The 22,551-nt window shown below is 46.1% G+C and overlaps 1 protein-coding gene across 1 annotated transcript in view; it reads left to right on the top strand.

The window, feature by feature from the left end:
- Window positions 1-10,518: 10,518 nt before the first annotated feature.
- LOC144152804 (uncharacterized) overlaps window positions 10,519-22,551 on the top strand; it is a 139,214-nt gene continuing 127,181 nt past the window's right edge. The window contains exon 1 of the mRNA XM_077684269.1: window positions 10,519-10,927. The gene's annotated coding sequence lies outside the window, so the exon portion shown is untranslated. The remainder of the gene's footprint in view (window positions 10,928-22,551) is intronic.

Below are 22,551 nucleotides of genomic sequence, written 5' to 3'. Positions count from 1 at the left end.
TGGATAATCTAAAATCATACCCGGGATCAGCGCACCACAAAAAAAAATCAATGCTGGGGCGTCTTTTCGCGAGCTGAGCACACATTCTTATTAGCTACATATATCCTCCGCGAGCAGCGCGGAGAAGGGCTTCTAGAGTAATGCGCGTCCGCGAATAAACGTTTCTTCGAAGCATAGTCATATGACGCAGGGATCCTACAGAATTCTAGCACAAACGGAAATCGGAGGGCTTTATCAGATATCCCGGCTATTCTAACGGCACCTTTTATCAGGTGTGCACTTGTATACCTCAAAAAATGCGTCCGCCATGTGATAAGCGGTTCGTTGAAGTCTAAAACTAGAGTAAGGTGGACGCGTAGCTTATTTGTGTGATTACTACAACGTTCATCCCTTAATTTCGCTCCACATTGGTACACAACGATAGTTAAACGTTCCCCTCCCCCCCTCCTTATGTCTCGCGAAATAGCAGTGAATTTCGAACACTATATTATAGCTGGTCTCGTGAGTCCTACCCAGCTTAAGTTTAAACGAACGTCTTTAATATTTCAGAAGCTGCACTGAGTTGTTTTTTTTTTTCATTTCCGTACGAGCTGTTCTGTTTCTTCCGGACTTGCAGACCATTTATTTTTCCGTGGTTTAATAAACTTTTAAATGCAGAGCATTTCTTTAACTCACATGTAGCGTCCGCCGTCCGTCCGCAACAGCTCAGCGCGCAGGTGCGCCCTCTCCCCCACTCTTCCTCTCCCGCATCACGCTACCCTCCTCGCTCTCAACAACAGGTCCGCACCCCTCCCCTTACACTATATAAAAAAATAATAGTTATCGGCGCATGGTTTCGATCCCACGACCCTGTGGGCAGAACGCGAGGTACATGGTGCTCTTCCCACTGCGCCACAAAAGCGACACAGAATCAAAGGGTACGAATGCGCCTTACATCCTTGACTCATTTAAACTACGTCAAGAAGCTGCTGATACACGGCAGCAGTTGCATCGATCTCGTCTTCACCAGTTGGTGCAACGCACGACCACTGCTTAAAGACCCCTTAACAGTACACTTTAGCGACCACGAAGCCGTCGTTCTCAGCGTCCAATACAACGACAACAGCAACAAATAAATAAATAACGACTTACAACAACCTACTCCTTGCCTACACTTCTTGCGTCACAAAAAAAAAGAAAAACCCATCTCTCCACGAGGCGGGATTCGAGTCGCAAAATCACGAAAGTAATAATTAATATATGAAAGAAATAATAATAATTAATAGTAATAAGCAATTATTGTTAACACATTCACTACCACCCCACCACCACCCCCCAAACACTAACGTTAACGCAATACACCCACCTCCTACCCGACGCATTTACTCGAGTCCCCTCTCGTGGGGAGATGGGCCCTATTTTTTCTTGGTTCTTGCTATAAGGCATGCAAGAGTGCACATCTTTCACGACGCAGAGCCTTGGAATGTACCTAACATTTTCGCGTGGCTTATATTCTTATAAAACGCAGAAGTTATTATATTGGGTAATAACATCCTCGAAAGGTATTTTTCTACGACGTATGTATTCGAAACTGGGCGGCATTCGTTGTCCGCGCTGTGAAACGAAACACACTTGTCACTGTGCCAGCATCAGGTCCAAATGAGGCTGCAATAAAATTCACTTGTGCCGCACATATTTCGAGGTGGCAGCGGTGGAATGCTGCGGCCGTCGTCGACACCGTAGCAGCGCCAAGAAGGGCGCAGAACCGCGTTCCCGGATAGCTATTGTTGGCGTTTGAGCACCCTACCAAGACGCAGCGGCTTTTGAAGTGCCCTAAACGTACTAATACTTACAGACGTCACCATAACAAGTTTTTTATGGCGCAGAAGGGCAAAAAGAAGCGAAAGAGAACCAAAACGTTGCATGAGCCCCTATCAGGTTGGGGCCACCAACACAGGCCCTATTCTGGACTTGGTGAATTCTCCGTAAATTCGCTTTATTTTTTGCGCAGGTGAAATTTAAGCATATAGTGATGTGTGCTCTGACGGCCTGCAGCGTAATCGGACGCCTAGCTAACAAAGACCACTACCAAGGTATCAGATATTGCGCACAACAGATACAGAAACACTAGCTACTTGCTCTAAAAATTACTACTGATGAGCAGGCTGCTAAAGGAAACACGTTTCTTGGGTTAAAATTACGGTCAAAACCACAATATGGTCAAGGAAGGTTGCCCGGAATGCTAGCGAAAGGCCAGTGTTAAACTAAAGAACCTGACACAATCTTTTTTTCGCTTGCCTGTTTTTTTTTCCTTTGGCTTCCTTTTAGTAACACAACTGAGCTCTCCGTCTCAATGTAAACTTACCAGGTGTGTTCACCCTTTTCCCATTCCCGGCCGTCGCCGCCGTCACGCTGTTGCTTACTGCTATGTTAGAAGTTTTTTTCCGTGACCACATAAAAAGGAGACTCGGTTCTCTAATGGGCTAAGGACACCGCCTGATAATGGCAAAACGCACTCGTTCATCCTATTCCCTTATTCACCTATTTGGAACAGGATCAACGTAATAGTAAAGCGAACTGCTGTTTTAACTCTTATATTTTTTTGCGGACTATGTCTACATTACTACCGACAAAAAAGCGTGCTGGAAAACCTTGGATGACTGCAAAGCTCCCTTCTTCAATAACAACAAAGTATCGGATATTCAAGAAGTACCGTAAAACAGACCATCCTGCCCTCTACGCCAATATAAAATCTATAAATAAAAAACTGGAAACCGAACTATGGCAAGCACAATTATCCGAGACTGGGTTGGGTAGCTTTCAGAAAATCGGTATGAACCTGCCTTCCTGCGAGAGACGGGTGCCTATGGCGTTCTGTTTGTGCCAATGGGCACGTTATAGAACATACAAAAGTATGAACGAGTGCGAGTATTGTTGAGGTAATCAAATGTGGTTGCGTTTCGTTTCTTGACTCATTGGTTGGTCGTAATCATCAGTAGCATTTTTGAAACGTATAAGAGGGCTAAATAAACATCGAAAGTGCATGATTGCTGGATTTTGAAATTTGAACCACGCCGTTGAAGGAAGCCGGAAATGTGTGGCCCCGCAACATGACCACGTAGTTTTTTATACATTGCCAAAAATACACACGCGCGCTGCTTTTTATTATGCCTGCTAAACTTATGGTGCGTATGTTCCCATCGCTACACTAAGTGGCATCAAAGAAAATGACTGCATGTACTGAGGCTGCCTATTTCGTGTGCAGTGTGGAATTTCTCATAAGTGTCGTGAGCTGTTAAAGTTGTTTTGAAATAGCTGAATGCGTTTAGTAGGAATGAACCAATTGTTTATCTTCCCTTTATGTTCATGCAGTTTGTGTGATGGGCTTTATGAGTTATAAAAATTTGTCTATTGCAGCTGTGTTTCATAGTGATGGCTGTACTTTAATGATTGCATTTTGGTGCTTGTGCAGTTTAAGTTTCAACAAAGGGGTTACAGTGTATTGGCAGACATTCAGATTTCCAGTGTCTCTGTCATGATAGACTGTTATTATACAGAGTGGAGGACATGTTTGAGCGTCTTATCATGGAGCATACTTTAATTTAGATTCAACACAGCTTCCCAGTTTTAGATGTTTTTACTGTTCCAGCAACTGTGGAGAGCCTTCAAACAGTGACTGAAGGTGCTTCAGGTTTAAGAGCTGCAGTAATAATTGCTAACACTTGTGTATCAGGTAGAAATTAGGTATGTCACCCCTTCAGAATGCTATGTTCATTATTTTCAAGCATTCACTGTTGATTCTGGTTATACAGCTGCAAGAATAATAGAAATCAGTGATGCGGCATATCAAAATGGTTCACCTTCAGGCCTCCAGAGTGTCATGTCGCTGCTTTCTGTGCGCACTGTTGCTTCCGGCTGGTTCAGACGCAGTAAAAATTGGAAAAACTTACTCAGTAGGTCACAACGATTTTACGTCACTTCTTCAAGATGCTATGTAACTCCTTTGCAAGGTTGAACTGTTCCTTCTAACTAGAAAGCTATGGTGAGAAGTGAAAGCTCTAATAAAATACGTTGGAATGTGTTTATGCCAGGCCTTCAAGCTGTGATGTCGCTGCTTTTTATGCACACATTGTAGCTTCTAGCCATGAAGTTGTGGTGAGGGTTGAAGACACTTACACAGTATGTTAGATAAAGTTCATGCCACACTTTCAGGCTATGAAATCGCTGCCTCTCTCGCGCACACATTGTAGTTTCTGGCCATGTAGTTGTGGTGAGAGTTCAAGATGCTTATGTAGTACGTTAGAATGAATCCATGCCACACCTTCACGCCGTGAAGTCACTGCTTTTCACATACACACTGTTGATTTTGGCTTTAAAGCTGCATTAGGCATTGAAAACACTGGTGCAGCAAATCAAAATGGATCCAATGTCAGGCTTTCAGGCTGCCACTTTGCTGCTGCTGGCTGGAAAGTGTGGTAAGAATAGAAAATGCTTGTGCAGTAGCCCATGACACCTTGACAAGGGGCAGTGAGAATTAAATATTTCTTCTCCCTGTTCCAGTTCGGAGCTCTGATTGGTCGCAGAAGTGGATAAAATGGAAATGCTTGCATGGAGATGTCGGCACATTTTTAAATAATTCACTTAGATCTCACGTTCATACTCATATTATTGGGCCTGTTGAGTGTGGTTGTCTAAATAGGTGCAGTAAGAATTGAGTGCACTTGTGTAGCTGTTCGTTCAAGTTTCGTATGGGGCAGTCAGTGTTTGACGTCACTGTTTGGTGTACTGTCGGGAGCAAAAGTCCGGATTCCACGCGAGCGGCGGCCGAAATGCATTGCAGCGCCACCCTGCGAAAGCTCGCCTGCTGTCGAGACACCGGCTGTAGGGCCTATCTTAACTGCACGCATGTTCGTTTGCTCGCACGAGTCTGATACGCTTTTTGTTCACGGAAAGACCGAACGGTGTCGCTTCGGCCGTGTCTAGCATTTACGACTGGGCAATTCCGTCGGCGTGTAGCATTTGCGATACGGTCTCAGTGAGTGGCAGTAAGTGGCCACTGATGCGTTGAACGGGTAGTTTTTCGTCACTCTTTATCAGCGTTGCACATCGAAAGTAGTTGCTATCTGCGACTGCACCGCAAAACAATAGTCTCAAACTGGTTTAAGGAAGCGTGTCGCTTCGCGACTGCTTTTATCGAATGAATCGAACGAACATGCGTGCAGTTAAGATAGGCCCTACAGCCGGTGTCTCGCAGCAGGCGAGCTTTCGCAGGGTGGCGCTGCAATGCATTTCGGCCGCCGCTCGCGTGGAATCCAGACTTTTGCTCCCGACAGTACATAGGGGAAGATTATTGGCTTCGGGAAGATTATCAGAAATTAAAATGCTTCCACAAAAGCTCGACATGACATGGCTGCAAAGCAACTACATGTTGAACCGAATATTTTCTTTATGTATGCTATTTCAAAAGCCTCATCAACAATAAAAATATCTTCACGGTAGGCTGCTGCACATCATTGTAAAGTCAATGAAAGTTGAATGTAGCACAACTTGGAAACGAACTTCGGACGGATGCATTTGTAAGTCACTATTCGTTTTTTTTTTTTTCATAAAAGCTTGCAACAGTAATTTTTTCAGGCGGCTGCTAGTGCTTAAGGGTGTTTTTCTATAAATTTTCACCGTCAGTTGGGGTTCTCTGCCTTATCCTTCCACTGTAAACTGCGCGGTGGTGATATGACACTAAAGAAACACCGCCAGCTCTTTTATTACATCGCCGGGAAACACCCCGGAAATGGTCGCCTGGAGTGAAAGCATGACACTCTAACCAACTGGCGTAGAGCGTCTTGCCACTCGCGTGTCTCGAGAAGTAGAAATGATTAGTCTTGTAACGTTTCACATCCCGCAGTTCTCTGCTCGCGCCATACGGTGTTGTCGTCTCGTTTAGGTGGAATAAAATAACGCATGTTTCTTCGCACCTACAGCTGATTTCGCAAGGCAGGACACCTTATGCGGCATCGCGACATCCATGGTTGCGTGCGTCGCCGCGGTAGGTGTTTGCAGTGCGTCACTTCGTTCGAAACAGTCGCATAGAACAATGCGTGGCCCGTTGATACCGCGGACGATTTCTGAAAGACACCGATGAATTTTCGCCGCTGGTTTCCTGTTCACCCTGGGCTTACACAGTCCGTGCACTGCATCTAGCCATTGCCGCGACGAACCGCCCCTTTCTTCCACCCTGCGTTTACGACGCTTGATTTAGCGGTGATGATGGCTGTGGAAGATATTGTACCGACTACATTTCTTGACAATGATTGCACACGCGAAGTAAAGAAATAGTCGAACTGCGACGAGCCCGACAAAATATAACGACGACCATTGATTATGTTTCTCCAAGCAGACGACGGCTAAGCGACGTGCAGCGGTCGAAATTCGAACTATTCAGACCCAAAAAATCGTGTGCGCGTTGTTTATATGTTTATTTCTGTTGTCTAACAGTAAAACAATCACAGATAGCTTTGATTTAAGTATAAAATACACCGGTAATAGTTTCTATCAAGAATAACCTTTCTTTTAGTGAGTAATTTTTTTTCTCCTGAGCCAGTTTTCAATGAGGACGACTTTTTCTTTTTCCTGTGAAAATCATTCATTCTTCGGAATGAAACATATATAAACGACATCATAATCAGATGGTTATACTGTTAGCCGCTCATATTAGTAATCATGGGTATAAACAGCTGCAATATAACGAACTATTTTTTCTAACCGCGGAGAGTCAGCTAGCGGCCAAACAACGCTTGTGGGCGGAGCTGCATTCTTACCCTGTCATCAACTACAGCCGTTCGCCATCAGCCGTGCTCATCAAGCGTCCACGGAAATACGTCACCGCTGCGACCCGGAAACTACGACTGAGGCGGCAAGATTCTGTTCAGCGCTCGTCCTGTGGTCCCCTTTCTTTGTCCGTGTCTAATTTGCGCTTTCAGTTCCAATTATGCATCACCAACAGGCCCAAACCATGGCCCTTTAAGATTCGAGGGCTCCGCTGAATGTGTATTGTGGCGCAACGGTAACAGAACTTTTGAACGGAGCACTTCGATACAAACGTCTGAAACCAAGGAAAGGACCTGCGTTTTCAGCAGGTGCCGCACCTGCGTGGTGAAGTTTGTTCCGTGCCCAGTCGGTGGTACCATGCCCTGCAGAGATGGCCGCCAGGCGTGTCCGCAACTTACGCCATCACATCAAATCGTACAAAAAAATAAAAATTTCCAGTGATTCGTGCCCCGAAGCTACACGTGGGCTACAAGGCACGCAGCAGCGGATGTCTTCGTAAGAATTCAAACCACTTTAGGATCTTTAACCTGCGCCTAAATGTCAACACACTAGCGTTTTTGTTTGCTGCTGCCATTATGAAAGCAGCCGCCGCGGCCGGGAATTGACCCCGCGTCCTTGGTATAAGTAGCTCAACGCCTTACCCACTGAGCCACCTCGGCGTGTTTTCCAGCGGAACTTATGCCAGCACCAGCATTGCGTGACCGAACTAAAGCAGGGGGCAAATGATTAGCGCCGGTCTTTCAGAAATCATGGAAGGCGTGGATTATAAGCATAAAAAAACTAATATAAGCCAACTATATAGCGTCTAATTAGATAACTCTCTCCTCTACCAGTAATATAGATTCAATCATACACCAGAGTAGGCGATATGGCAGGATCAAGTTTATTCGGGGAAAGTTCAAATATCATGGAACCACAGTATACACTGACTCCGGGATGTACAAAAGCACGAGGCCCCAATTGTGGTAGTTGACTACTCTGGCAATCTTTGTAACTGCATGCCCCTCCAAAACGCAAGAACAAACAAGTGGAAGTTGTAGCCGAATAGCGGAAGCATCCAATAGAAGCGTAACATCATTACAGACTCTCAAAGGTCATTATAAAGTTTTATCCAGGCAAAATGCCTAAGCGGTTCGGTAACATATTCCCATTCACAATGGAAGAAGTTAACGTCACCTGGACAGCCGGACCCAGTGGTCTGGACGAGAACGACGAACTGACCAAAACACACATGAACTCACATACTGTGCTTCTTGTGGCCATGACTACCGGACTGCCCTCCTAAAAAAAAACGTTAAGAACGAGTCCTCATACCTAAGAACACGATCTTTCCCTTTGCTACAACGAGGTCCTAATGCCGAAGGATCAGGAACTCTGCGGACGAAAAACCAACACAAGTATCCGAAAATCTATGTGCGTTAAGGTGTTCTGTGGGAACATCAGACAGTAACTTAAAAGTGTGGTAGAATAAGGAAAACATCACCCTCTTGCATGTAACCTAGCTATGTCCAAGGATATACTTAGGGGACAACGCCAACAAATAACATATTCTACTTCTTCGAGATATGGGAGGCAGCTTTGACCACGTCGTTACCTCAAGATCAGCGGGAACTGATTGAGAGGGCAAGGTAAACAGCTGCTGCATCTGGCTGCGTAGACTCTAATTCCACCTTCGAGCTCCCTGCACCTTTTTGCCCATTTTTCTTACCACAACCATTTCTTTCTGAACAAAGATCTTCTCTTTCACTCTCTCTCTCCAAAAAAAAGCAAAATTTTTTAGCCCTGCTTATACATCACAGAATATAGACTGACAATTACGCCTCCTCGCTAAATATTACCAACACCTCCCATCCGCAATCTTTCACGCTCACATTTTAAGCCATAGAAGCGCAAAGAGCCTTTGTCTCTCCTCGGCCACGGCGATTAAACACCCTCGTTGCTGGTCTTTCTCTTTTCGAAGAACTTTAGTGCTGTTGAATTATAGATCGCAAATGGTGCAACTGCGTAGGAAAACGCTCCGTGGGAGTCGAAGTATCGCTATCGCGCTTTACATCTTAGGATCCAAACGTAAATGTCTCTGCAACTTTGTTGGTACTGAGACATCTGACATCTAAAAATTAAATAGTTGTTTCGATACCTTCCTCCGGCAATTTTTTTTTCATCCCTTTATGAGTCTGAATAAATTTTTTTAGGAATTTTTGAACTGTGAAAAGTACTGCTAACGCCTGTGATCGTCTGCTCAGCGCAGAGGGCAGACTACCACAGTTAGAAGCGGCTTGCAAGCAGACGACACTAATTTTTCACTTTTTATTGCTAGAGAAAAATATTACAGTAGAGAAAAACTAAGCAAAGAAGTCACTTTCAATAAAAATATATTCTAACAGCAATATGATTCTTAAAAATGATTTAATGACAAACGTATTGAGGGCGCTGCAAGGTGCACTGAGAGGGCGCCACGATTGACCGGTGTGCTTTCGCGCGCTTTCATCACCGCGGCGACACACCGTTGTACTGGCGGCGGACTATCCGAAAGTTCATGTTCATCACGTAAGAGCTTTGGGGCTTAGGTTAGGCTGCGTTCCCGGGCGCGTTCGTTCACGGTCGGTCTGGAGTCGCGGGCGCGCGTCCAGACCGGCTGTGGTGCGACGAGGAGAGTGACACCATGGAGAGTGACACCAAGTGCGCCTTCCTGTCATGGCGGGCGCCTCGGTGTTCGTTTCCTCGAAACCGAAACTGGTACAAATAAACAAGGTTATAAACAATTGTATATGCTATAAACAATTGCATATCAGTGGGCTGGTAGGCACCCATAGCAACGGAAAAAAAAAACACTAAACTTTTGTGTCAGTACACCTTCAATGCTCTATCTTGAGCTACAAAATCCGGGATACGATAATTGAAAACCCTCGCTGCTAGTATTCCTCTCTTCGCTGACCTTCAGAGCACGTGAAGCATAGAACCTAAATGCATCAACTCCGTTCCAGAACTCTCACTAGACCTCAAAGTAACGCTACGACGTCGTACATACGAAGAGCCGCTCCTAAGCCATTCCGGCAGCATCACAAAGCCGCTTCAAAACAGACAGGTCTATGATTGTGAGCTAGTGTAAAGCGTTTCTCCTTTTAAGTTGCCTGAAGTTAATTCAGAAGAATGCCAAATCGTAACTCGCAAGCAATTTTTTTTGTTTCTGCCACACGTCGGTACTGCGACTTGTAAATATGGACGAGAATAAAGTATTGAAAAATACAAGTTCCAAGCACATTTGTCGTTGATTTTGTAAAACCGTTTCTGTTGGTATTTTTCCAAGTTTTCTGCCCAATTATGTGAGCAGGTTTTAGTGTCAATCGTTTTTCTTACTGTAGCAAGTTCCAGCATTACACGGTACTAGCGTTCGTCGCGCGTATTTATTTCTGTGTTTCTTAGGTACAGCTTTTAATGTGCTCATTATGTAGATAAAGGTTGGTGAATAAAGAACTACATACCGATGACCCGTTACTATGCAGTAACTGCTTGCTGCTCAAGATTGTTATCTCAGGCTCACGTAAGGGCAGCAGAGCAAGTACACTCCCCAAGAGGCACCCCTATTTGTTTGCCGCCTGGCGAGTGCGGGCGCAAGCTAGATGGCGGAAGTTCGGCAGTGGTCCACCAGATGTCAGGATCACGTGCGCCAGTTTCGGGCCGCGCGGACGTCTCTTTGATCGACGCCGCAGCAATGCTTCATGTTTGTTCTTTTTTGCCTTCCCGGCACTTTTTTGCGCTGGCGGGCGAGGAAGGAGTGGCGGCGCGTCGGTTGTTGGTGCGCTGGGGCATCTGACACGCGCGACTCACTGCGCTGCTCCTCGCGTGCATCACAGCGCTGGCGTCAAGGAAAGGGGGCTCCGCTCTTCACAACCACCGGCTGCGCCCGCTCTAAGTGCTCGCCGCCATCCGCAGTACGCGCTCGCGCTTGCCTTCGTGTGTGTGCGTGCATGTGAGTGCGGCGAAGCTGGTGCACTGCCGCGTGGTGCGCCGGGTCGCGTGCGACCGGCGCTGTGCACTCGGACCACTCCGGCGTCACCCAGGCTCCCCCGCCGTCGATCCGGGAACGCCCTCACGGATTCGGATTGTCCGCTCCAGAGCACCGGTGAGCGAACCGCCTCCGGCGTGTCGGCTAGTCAACCCGTTCAGACACCGATGTTCTCGGCAATATTCACAGCTTTAAAGTCGACCAAAACGTCGGGAAGACACGTGTTGGATGTGCAGGGGGATGTCTGTACGCGGGGACGTCGGTTGATGAAATATTAATTTGGTATCGAGTAGTGCACTCGAGATAGAAAGAGTGGTCATCCTGCAGTTTCTCTTCTTGAAATAAAACGTTGGGTTCCGTTTGATGGGGCATGCAAAGAACGTAGTACAACAGGTGGACAGTACCTGTAACTATTGTTGCCGATGTTCGGGGTACTTAAAAAAGAATTGATAGCCAGGTAATAGGATGAGGTTTAAAAATTCAGGGGAAAAGTATAGGCGACAATTAGTTATCAAGAGCCTTTGAAAATACCATTAATCCTTTTACCGCCGCCGAGAAAGTGTCTCTGGAGTACAGTGGCTTTTAAGAGGATATGTGTCAGTTCCGCTATTATATCTGCAGACTAAGCACCGAATGCTCCTGATTGCAAAAGTGGGCACAGCACAAAAGGCGCGATTTCAACCGATAAAGATGCAACTCCCGGCTTGGCCACAATTTTGTGCGCTGGCCTGCTTGGCATGCGTGCAGCGCCAAACGCGGTTTCCGAATGCTTACACTGGTAAATATAAGGGCAAGAATCTAAACAAATTCGCCCTAACAGCTTCTTTGATTTATCAAGTTCAAGAGCGGCGGGCAGCCTACCGGGCTGACCTCGCCCGTGCGTAAAAACATTCTCTCTCTCTCTCTCTCCCAGCAAATATTAATGCAAGGAGCACAAAATGCGCTCTCTGTGGGCTCCGTCTTAAACTGTAAAAGACACTACTTGAAAGCAATTGATCTCGATACTGAGTTTAAATTATTAACTGTAAGCGCCGCAGCGCAAGGTTACGAGTCGCTCTTTCGGCGCGCAAGTTGCCCTGAAGCGCTGAAAAAGTTTAGATCACTTTTTTGTGCTCTGTTGGATTAAATATGCTTGGAAAATGCTATGTGAGTACTTAACAAATTAGCGGCAACCATTCATTCTACACTCAAAAATGGCACACTTCTTGCCACAGGTGCTTTGTAGGGCAAAATTTAATTTTCGGTCGTCGATTTAATTGCCGCCTTTGCGTGTTTTTCCTTCTGTTTTTTCGACCTGGAACGCATACTACTTTTTCGTGATCGTAAAACCCGGAGGTTGATTTCCTACTGACGCCGACGGCCACAGTATCGCCGCACGGCTGGTGACATAGACTCATAGACTGGGTATGACCAGCGTACATAAACGTAAGAGTAAACTTTTTTCTCTCGCATAAGTGTTTATGTGATTTGAAGGAGAAAGCCAGTGATCATCGACTTCTTCTCTGCTGCGTCGTGTTTGCGTTTCTTTCTTCGCTCCCGTTTCTTCGTCTTGTGGAAGGAATTACCCCGACAGACAGGTTGGTTCCTCCACGCGGGAGCTTGCCCGCACAGAGCTCTCCTCCGCGTGCACCTTACGCACGTGCCGTCGCGTTCCCCGGTCAAGAGGCACGCGCCAGGATAATTCTTGTTGCATTCTGGCACGGTTTTTAAGTGCGAATGCACTTTATAAGCGACCCCAAACCATCCACCGCCGGCGGCGGCGGCGGCGGCGGCGGCGTCCGCAGTGCTCCTCTATATTTAAAAAAGAAACAGCATCCGGCGCCAAGTTTCGATCCGAGGACTTTGCGGCCGCAGCGCGACGCTCTACCGACCAAGCCACGGACGCGACGCTGATATCAGTGTTAGTAACGCGCCTTATATCTTTAACGCATTCAAACTACGTCGTCAGCGGCGTGCGTTGGCGACTCAGCGGCGTTATAGCGGCTTGATAACTGCGTGGTGTACACGTGATACTACAAACCCGATGGAAGAGATGGAAGAGAAGGCGGCGAGGCGGTGGGCTGCGGGGGCCGAGCGCAAGCGCCGCAAGCGGGCCGACAACCGTGCATTCGCACTTTCACATTCTCCCCCTCGGGGAAATGCGGGGGAATTTTTTTAACACGGAAGTGTTTTATTCCGGAATACGCGATTATTTCAGTGACGTCACATCCGTCACGGAAATGATGCCAGTACAACGAAGCAAGCCGCCGGCAAATGGTGCAGCGATGCACACAGGGGCGTCATGCGGGTAAACAACCTTTAGTTCTAAAGAGTACGTTATACTTACGGTTGTTCGTTTTCGGGTATTATATTTTAATACGAAAGTGTTTTATGCCGTGATACAACACGATTTCACTGACGTCATATCCGTCATGAAAATGACGCCAGTACACCTTTGCCGAAGCGACCCGCCAGCAGGACCTCACTCGCCAAGAACACCCACAAGGCAGCCGCCGGCCCGAAAATCATGCTCAGCTGCAGATTTCGCTGCAAATTTCACTTTCGTGTTTTACCGATTCCCATGACAGAGGAAATCAAACAGTTTTTTTTTTTTTTGTAAACGTAAAGTCGTGATGTTTTGTTCTGTGAAACCTCTGCACTCAATCGATATGTCTCTGCATCTACATTTGTAAATGGTTACTGTTACAAAAAAAGCAAGGTTTACGCTGTGGTTAGCGCATTGGCTGCTGCTCTGGCTACCCCCGTTCACCTCTCACAAAAGCGCCTGTGTGTTTTCATTTTCTCTTTAAAGCGAACGGCCATTTTGGTGCCATTCCTATGGACGACGACACTTACGGTCACTTTTCGCGTTTGATGGGAGGTCTAACGCATCTGATTTAACAAAACACAATAGTTACTTACAAAGCTTACTACTCGCTAATACTTGAATGAATTTTACAAAAAATTTTCGACATGGTCTATACATTTCGCAAAAGAATTACAGCCTGCTCAGATAATGACATTCTTCGCCAGGTTTATTAACTTTACTGCTTTTCTATTAATAGCTTTCCTGCGATTTGTCCTGGTTGAGTCCGCGTTATAAAGAGCAGGCTTTTTAAGTGTGCACAAATGCAGGCGTTGCTGTTTTTAAATCCCCGGGCACTTCAACCGTTAGCTCATTCTTCGGTGCATCATGATGCGTACATGTCACAGGGTTCACTGTTTAGTAATTAGGCTATTACTTTACGGCAGCGAATGAGTACAAATTAACTATAATTTGCAATTGATGAATTCTTAAAAGTGCATTATTGTCTTTTTTTTTCGGGAGAAAAGGGACGGCTGCAGACGATCATAGTTCGTTTGCCTACTACAAGGCATGCCCGACGTTAGCTTCAGTGTTCTGCATATCGGTCTGGGGCGTGCTGAAGCATTGAAGATGCTTCAGCTGTGATGGTAGAACCCAAACATTTGGACGAATGAGGTAAGGCATGGTTTGCAACCTACGTCGCCTCTAATTTTGACTTCAAGCTACTTGATATCATTTCGTAAGTTCCACGTTATTCAAATACCTGTGAGAATATGCGACTTTGTTGTAGCTGGCTGGAATTAGGACAAGAATATCTTGCAGAAAACGTTGTACACCAGCCCAATTTTTTCCCAATACGACGGGAGCGTCGACCGTTCGGTCGGTCAGCGCCGCGTGATGGAGTGATACGGCAAACTAGGCGAGAGTAGCCGCATGCGCACTAAGCAAAGACCGCTGATGCCGTCCTCTGCTAGGCTGTTCCAAAAGCACAGCGCCGCCCCCGATTTTGGTTATTCGCTCATCACACCGCCTGCAATACCAGACATTTTTCTTCAAAACCAGGCACGTGGCGCCAACTGAAAACAGTAATCAGCGTTGCAGAACGCCAAGTTCGTTCAGCGCAAGGTTCGTTCGGCAATGCTGACTACTCTATTTTCAGTTGGCGCCACGTGCCTAGTCTTGAAGTGAAATTTCGAGTACGGCAGACATTGTGATAAGCCATAGCCTCCTTTATAACGGCCTGTGCCTGCTCAGTGCCAGAAATTCCGCCAATCTCTCTGGTGGCGCCCTAATCCCAGGTTGTCCTGTGTTGGCGAGGGCACACTAAACATTTGTCTACGCACCTGGCAACAATGAGTGGTTTAAAAAGAAGTTGTCAAGACCTTTTGCGAACAAAAAAATACGTGTTGTATAAAAGGGTTTCTGGCTTTGAAATTCACGAGGCCAGAAATAAAGCCATCTAGCTAGGGTGACGCTAGAACTTAATAGTGTAATTATAAAAGAGATTATCTTTTTCGGGCTATCTTGTTCGTTCGTAAATAATTCAATGCAAAAAATTTTTTTCTGCGTTTCCCTCGATTCGGCCAGAAATGTTACGGGTGAGTTTACTAGTGGGTTTGTGACCCACTGGGAATTGATCGGTTATTCGGTATGTGATTGGTGAGGTAAGAATGAATGTACCGGGGAGAAGTAGCGAGAGAAACAAGCTAAGTGCATGCTGAATGTTTATCCTAAGCGTATATAGGGGCTCTCAAATACTGAGCATCGCCTTGAGCTAAAGCTTGAAGTCGTCATTATTTGCGCAGCAGAGCCAGGCATTGCCGATTACCGCGTCGTCAATATATCTACTACATGCGCGATGGCAACATTTCCTGGAGCAGCAGCGACGGAGAAATAGGGAAGGGATGGAGGAGGGTGGGCGCGTACCTTTTCGGGGACCCAAAAAAATTCCCCGCATTTCCCCGAGGGGAAGAATGTGAAAGTGCGAATGCACGAGTTGAATTTGCGCGGTTCGGTAATGTTCGCGAAAGAGAGATCACACACACGCACACAACTACAAAGAAAGAAATATGCATTTATTCACAGACACCTATTTGTGTTGTCGTTGTACTTGATTGCTAGAGCGGATCTCAGCTTTGAAATTTCGTGTCAGTACTCCTTTAAGCGGGTGCATTAGCCCTTCTCACGCCCGATTCCTGGCCAATCCCCCACGTGGGTATGTGCCATGTCAGCGGCCAGGCAGCGCGCGCCCATCTCCCCCCGTTGCCAAGGAAGACGAGGAGATTCCTGGCCAATCCCCCACGTGGGTATGCTATGCGGACATCGCCGGTGGACGCAGGTTCAGGGTCGCTTAAGAAGTGCATTCGCACTTAAAAGTATTAGCCGCAGAACAAGACTTAATGGACTCGTAAGTAAAAAAAGGGAGCTCAACTGTTTGGACTTCTTGATACAAAATTTAATTAGTATGACTCAATTATCACTAAACATCGAATCTAGAATCATTATTTTTCACTTATCAACTTTTCACTTATCAGCGGGAGAAATGTTAACTGGCTCTTATCGCAGTGACAACCATTAGGTCATGCATACATTTTGTTGGGAAACTGCCGTAGCGAACCCAAAAGGGCGAGCTTGCAGGCGGAAACAGTACACTGAACGCTGTTTAGTAGGTTTGCGACGCCACCCATAAAGATTTGGTCTTTAATACTGGCTCATGAAGTTCAAGCTCGCCGTTTTGCGGACTTTTGTAGCTCGAAGACGCCTTCGTGTAGCAGACGACGTCGAGGTGCGGTTCAGTTCACCTCCTCCTGAAACAGTAGTTCGCATCGGCATGGCCATCGAAAAACCTGGGAACTTGGCGCCCCCACAGTGAACGGGCTGCTGCAATGTGTTTCGGGGCGATAGAGCAGATACAGTAGGTTATATAGGAGGCTATGGATAAGCGAATAACAAAAATCGGGGGCGGCCGTCTGCTCTTCGAACAGCCTAGCAGACGACGGCAGTAGCGGCCTTTACTTAGTGCGCATGCGGCTACTCTCGCCGAGTTTGCCGTATCACTCCATCACGCGGCGCTGACTGACCGAACGGTCGACGCTCCCGTCATATTGGGAAAAAATTGGGCGGGTGTACACCCTTACCCTTTACAAAAACGTGAATAATGTTGGCTTGAGGGGTTCCACATAATTACTTCTTACGTATACTACGGCTTAAGCTGGGACATGCCAAGGCTGTTTTAGCGCAGGGGTATCGGAATGGTCCAACTGGGTTGATCATGTCTTCTTTGGGAATTGGGGGCAGTATTTAGTTATGAATATAATGTTGAAACAGAAGGTGTGTGGGAACCGAACCTTGCAGTATAGTCCAGAATACACATGCGGCTTACCAGGAATGCATGCACCTATTGCTTCCACTTGTTTTCCCTCTCGTCGAAAGCCGTGAATTCTTAACAGCATGTTGTAGTCAACGGAAACTGTTGGCTTTCCCTGATCATGCTTCGAAACTAAACAACGCTGCTTAAAAGTCCACACGTATTGCGTCAGACTGGCTCGAGTGATCGTAATGAGACACGAGCCATTTTTGAAGGCTTTAAAATGCCTGCCTTCAGTGCTGAAAACATTTTGGCTGCTTTCGTTATTAGAAGCGTTTGCCCTGTTATCTCGAAACTAGACATCTCACTCGCAACTTGAACACATTCTGCTTCTACACGCATAATGATTAGCTATTTGAATCACGAATTAAATTGAAAAGCTGCGCGGCCTCAACCCGGCATGAATGCAGTTTATTGCGAAAATAGGGCATTAAAGACACAACGAGTAGGAGATTGCAGATATCGCGCATGCTCACTACAATATACTGAGCGTATTTGCTCGTGTAGTTTTCAACTACACTTCCAGAAGCAGATGCATTCAAAGAGTAAACCGCGCGGTTGCTAGGCACGCCAAGTGATAGCGGAGAACGAACGAGACATGTCAGAAGCTCTTGGCAGCGACGCCAAGTCTTTCTCGCCAGCAGCATATCGTTCTGCCGCTGAACCAAGCCAGAAGCCGAGCGCAACAGCACGCACGGAGAAACAAACCCGAATACAGCACATGAGCCTTCCTGTCCTGCTTTCCTTTCTCGCCGGTACCTCCTGACTCCTCTGCAAGCCTCTCCAATCTTCTCATTCTGCGACAGCTGTGCTCTCTCGGCAGGGAACTCACGTTTCAAGAACTTCGTAGGGCCGTTTCATTTCGTACGCATTCGTTAAGCTCTTACCACGAATTCTGGCTACCCTTTGAACACTCAGAGCTTATGTGCAATTAGGTTTATTGGTCCTGGAAATAATGCGATGTCTCAAAGTTGCTCAGTGAGCTGAGACATGCGGTGCAATGCCCACTCTCATTCCTTTAAGGCGCCGGCTGATTGACAAAGGAACCCGCATCGACGATACATTTTTTGCCCAGTAGCTTCCCATGCGTAGCTAGCGCTGTTGAGCAGGTTAAGGACAGCTATAATGCTCCGAGCTCACCAGAGCCCTTCACAGAAGTGCTGCGGCAAGATTTTCCTTGGCTGGGATAATAGCTCAGATTGAAATTCGCCTTACAGATAAAAAAATACGGGGTATTTTTACAGCTTTCTAAAAATGGGAAGTCGAAAGCCTAGTTGGACCGTCTGTTGATCTGCTGTTGAAATTTCTGTTGAAATTACGTGTGGCTGTAGTCGGGCCACCGATGCGGCTTCATTCATAGCCCTTTCCTTTTGATATTGATATTGAATTTATTTCACTTATGAATACAGCATATTTCCTTTGCCTTCCCGCAGAAGCACTCAAGTGAGCTTGTATGCAGACGTGTCAGCTCATTAGATCACACAATCATCAAGAACCCAATGAGGTTATAACAACACACAAAACGCAGTTGACAGTGCAATTGAATAACAGAACGGTACTTAGACTATACACCCGAAAATAAGAACTGTGAACCACATATATCACGAAATAAAAATGACGAAGCATAAAGGAAAAGTTGGCACTACTTATTAAAATTGTATTTTCAAAAGAGCATATGCCACCTTCGTTCGTCTTTTTGTACATCAAAGTGGTTCGTTGTTCTTTTATTTTTGGTTCTTTTTTGTTCTCGTTGTTTCTTCTCCTTAGTTTCTATTACAGAAACTGTGGCGCTACAACGCTCTTATTGTTGTGATGATTTTTTTTCTTCTCTGGTTCAGCATAGGATGTAATAGGATACCGCTCGCTGTTTTTCGCTCTGCCAATGTACCAGGGTTTTAGCCCTTTGTCAAGTCTGAAAAAAATATTTTTAACCTGCACCGTCGCTTCACTGCTTGCGGTGTAAGTGTGTGGGGTGCCAAATAAACTAGAAACATGCCTTCTTGATTGTCAACCCAAAATAGACCACATGCAAAAGAATAGGCAATGCAATGCACCACAGTCGAACAACATGACAGAATGAAAATACAGCAATACACACTACTCTACGCTTGCTTGCAACCAATCCTTTACAACGTTCTTTTTCAGTTTATTAACAGAGTCTACTGCAGAACCTTCCAGGAATTTATTAAACTAAAAAGGTGCATAAAACAGGATCGTGTTCTTTTATCATATCCCGTGTTAGCTCCATCCCTGATGGAGTTGCTGTATGACGGAGATTTCGGGGAGGAGGGGGGGGGGTGTTTTTTATTTTGTATTCGTTTAAAAAAGTGTTTTGTGGACAATGTATCCACCAGACGTTTTTTCACCGTCAGCATAGAGTGACCAATCAGTATAAATCTTCTGGCTGCCGTCCTGGATGTGGAGCCAGAAGCAACGTTTCTTGCTTATGAATACTGTTATTTAGATCATTAAATTTCTTTCCTTTCAAGCGAATCAATAAATCGTTATCCCGTGCCTCAGTGTCGATTCACCCCAAGATTTGTACAGTGCTCTTTTGTAGATCAATGCCGCAAACCATTCTTATTTTTTAAATGATACCGCAAACTGCTTTCAGTTTTCCTCAACCTGCTCAATATGATGAATAAATGAAAAGCTACCATCGAGGGAAAGACCTAAAAATTTGAGTTCTGTAAAATAAATGAGAAATTTTCATGTGCAGTTGTTGTAAGGGTATCCATTTGGAAAAAGTTCTAACAAGGAATGAAAATTTTGGCGTAAGCTAGGAAAACAAGTGAGTTGCGCTTTTTCACGGTTAAGAAAAATATAATTTCTGTGAAACCATCCAGTTAATCTATAGATATCCTCCTGCATTTATTCAATTTCATTCATGTTACTCTCACTTGCCAATGAAAGTGCCGTGTCGTCTGCATACTGGAATATTTCAGACTTTAAAATAACTGTGCCAAATCGCTTATGTAAAAGTTAAACAATAAAAGGTCCTAAAATTGACACTTGTGGAACTCCGTACTTCACGGGTAACAAGTTACTATTGGTGCCATTAATCCTTACCAGCCTGATATCGTTCGTGAGAGTTGTTTGAAAAAGGCTCTCTGTAAACCTCGGGGAATCATAAACAAGATGTCTTTATTGTCAAAGTATCATCTATTGAATAGAACGCCTTTTTTAGATCTTTACAAACGGTGTTTCCGACGAGCGGTATTTCGAGGTGCTCTAGAATCTTTCGCTGTGGCGAACTTTCTCTGTCCGCGAATAGAATGTGGTGCGTCGTCACCCTTAGCGATGTAGAATGAAGCTCTGAGCCCAAGCGATCAGCAAGTTCTAAATGACAGTCTTGAAGCAATAAATAAATGGTGCGACCGCTAAAACATGAAACTAAACGCTGACAAAACCGTATTGATGCGTATTACCAGAGTCCTTCAATGCTTTACTGGTCACGAAACTGCTCCGTAACTCAATGGGAGAGCTTCATATGCTGTCTTTGGCCGCCGCGCGGTGGCGCCACCCTCTCACTGAGGTCACTCCTCGGGCGGCGTTGCGCTGGCGGCAACGGCGGAGCCGCCGCGAGTTGTGTTTGTTTTGTGCGGGAAAAAAATGTAACGTGCATCTCGCGCTGTTGTGATGCGACTTAGGTAGTGCAACGACGATGCCGAACATGTGTTGCGACCTGGGATGTCGTTCCTTGTACAACGATACCACAGAAAATGTCTTCTTGTTCTGTTGAACGAGCGACGGGGAGCTGCGTGAGAAATGGAGGCGCGCCATTCCAAGGCAAGCAACGGGAGATTTCAGCTTCGAGTATAAGTGTATGACAGTGTGTGGAAATGCACTGTGTGTGACAATGGAAAAAGCAATGTACCCTTTTGAGAGCATCGTGGACCTAGAATTATACAAGGCTAACTTAAAACCGGATTTTTGTCATATAAGTCAGGTTGTAGCGGTGCTTCATTACCTGTTTGCAAACTTGTATTACCCTGGGCTCAGGCTCGAGTGTAAAAAGGATTTGGGACGTCCTTGTGCTTTTACTTTTCATATTTCCGCGAATTATCCCTTAGGGTTCGTTTTGTTTGTTTTGTAATCGCGCATCCCTATCGAAAAAACCCTTATGATTTTTATATGGGCCCCATAAAATTCATATGGGCCCGTAAGAATTGATATAGGAACCCATATGAATTTTTATGGGCCCATATGATACGGACCCATAAGAAGTCTAACCACATATGAATTCTTATGGGCCCATATTAGATTCCCATATGGCATCTTACGGGCACATATGATACGGACCCATAAGAAGTCTAACCCCATATGAATTCTCATGGGCCCACATGAAATCTCCATATGGATTCTTACGGGCATATATTATACGGTCCCATAAGGGATCGATCTCTATACGAATTATACGGGCTTGTTTCAACCACCATTCAGGGTTATATGTGGTTCACGAAGTTATGTGGGGGCATACGGGGCACCATGCAGCTTTCTGTGGAACTTTCTGTGAGTGATATAAAGCTATACACAGACCCACGTTGTTACCACACTGTTGCAGATCGGGCCCGTAAGGTTGTAAATGTTTTAACACAAATTAAAATTCTTGTTCCACATGGGCATTAATTGTGGACTAAAAGTATACATTTATTTTTGTTCACTCTCATAATGATATTGCAAACAGCGCATTAAATATGTGCACCGTACCCAACTGATTCCCTGTCACAAACGGCCGGCCAGGCCCTCAATTTTCTCGTTCGGGCGGCCAACATGACGGCTTCCTCAGCGGAAGCGGCCATTTTTCGTCGCGCTTCTGGACCTGAGTCACCCCGTCCGCTTTTCCCGCGTTTGTTTGTTTGTTTCTTTCTCCTGCCTTTCGTTGGCGCTGCTCCGAAGAGGGCACGCGGCGGAGTCGCGGGGGCCCAGGGAGAGAGGGAAACAAAGGTGCCGGACAAGGGGGACAAAGGTGCGGCACCGCCGCGGGCGATCGGGCGAAGTTTATCGGGGTGCGAGCGGCTCAGCGGGGGCTAGGGGCAGTCGGGCTGGAGATTTTTCAAGGTGCAAGACGCTGGGAAGGGTCCGGCGGTGGCGCGGCTTTAGCGAAGTCCGTCGTTAGGCCCACGGCGGGACGACCAGCGCCTAATCTACGGGAAGGAGTTCGCCTCGTCGTCGTGGGTATCAGGCCGACCAGACCTCACACACCGGATCCCCGAAAAACGTAAGCGGCTTCCCGGCGAAGCCGACTCGACTTCGCCGTGACTTTCCGTCCTTGGACTCGCGGTAACCCATAGACACGCCTAGCGTTAAGACGTATGCCTCCTCCTGGTTTTTCCTGTGTCGCGCCCAGCTTTTGATCAGACCTAGCTGCTAGGTTTTTTCTTTTTTGTTGTTGTTGTTGTGTTGCATAGTGTTAGGATGTAAGCCCCTGTGTCTCTGTATTACCCCATGGTGTAATGTTTTTTGTTTGGTTGTCACCGGTCTAGTTAACGCCGTGTGCGCACATTGTAGTGTCCGCTTAGCGCCTGTAGTAATTCCTAAGCGACTACAGCTGCACGCCGTTGGTAGTGAGTGTCTTTGCTGGGATAC

This window comes from Haemaphysalis longicornis, unplaced genomic scaffold, assembly GCF_048455015.1.
Source record: "Haemaphysalis longicornis isolate Haplotype H1 unplaced genomic scaffold, Haemaphysalis longicornis Haplotype H1 scaffold_9, whole genome shotgun sequence".
Taxonomy (NCBI): Eukaryota; Metazoa; Arthropoda; class Arachnida; order Ixodida; family Ixodidae; genus Haemaphysalis; species Haemaphysalis longicornis.
The sequence above is the reverse complement of the archived record's forward strand: the minus strand, read 5'-3'. Positions and strand labels throughout refer to the sequence as shown.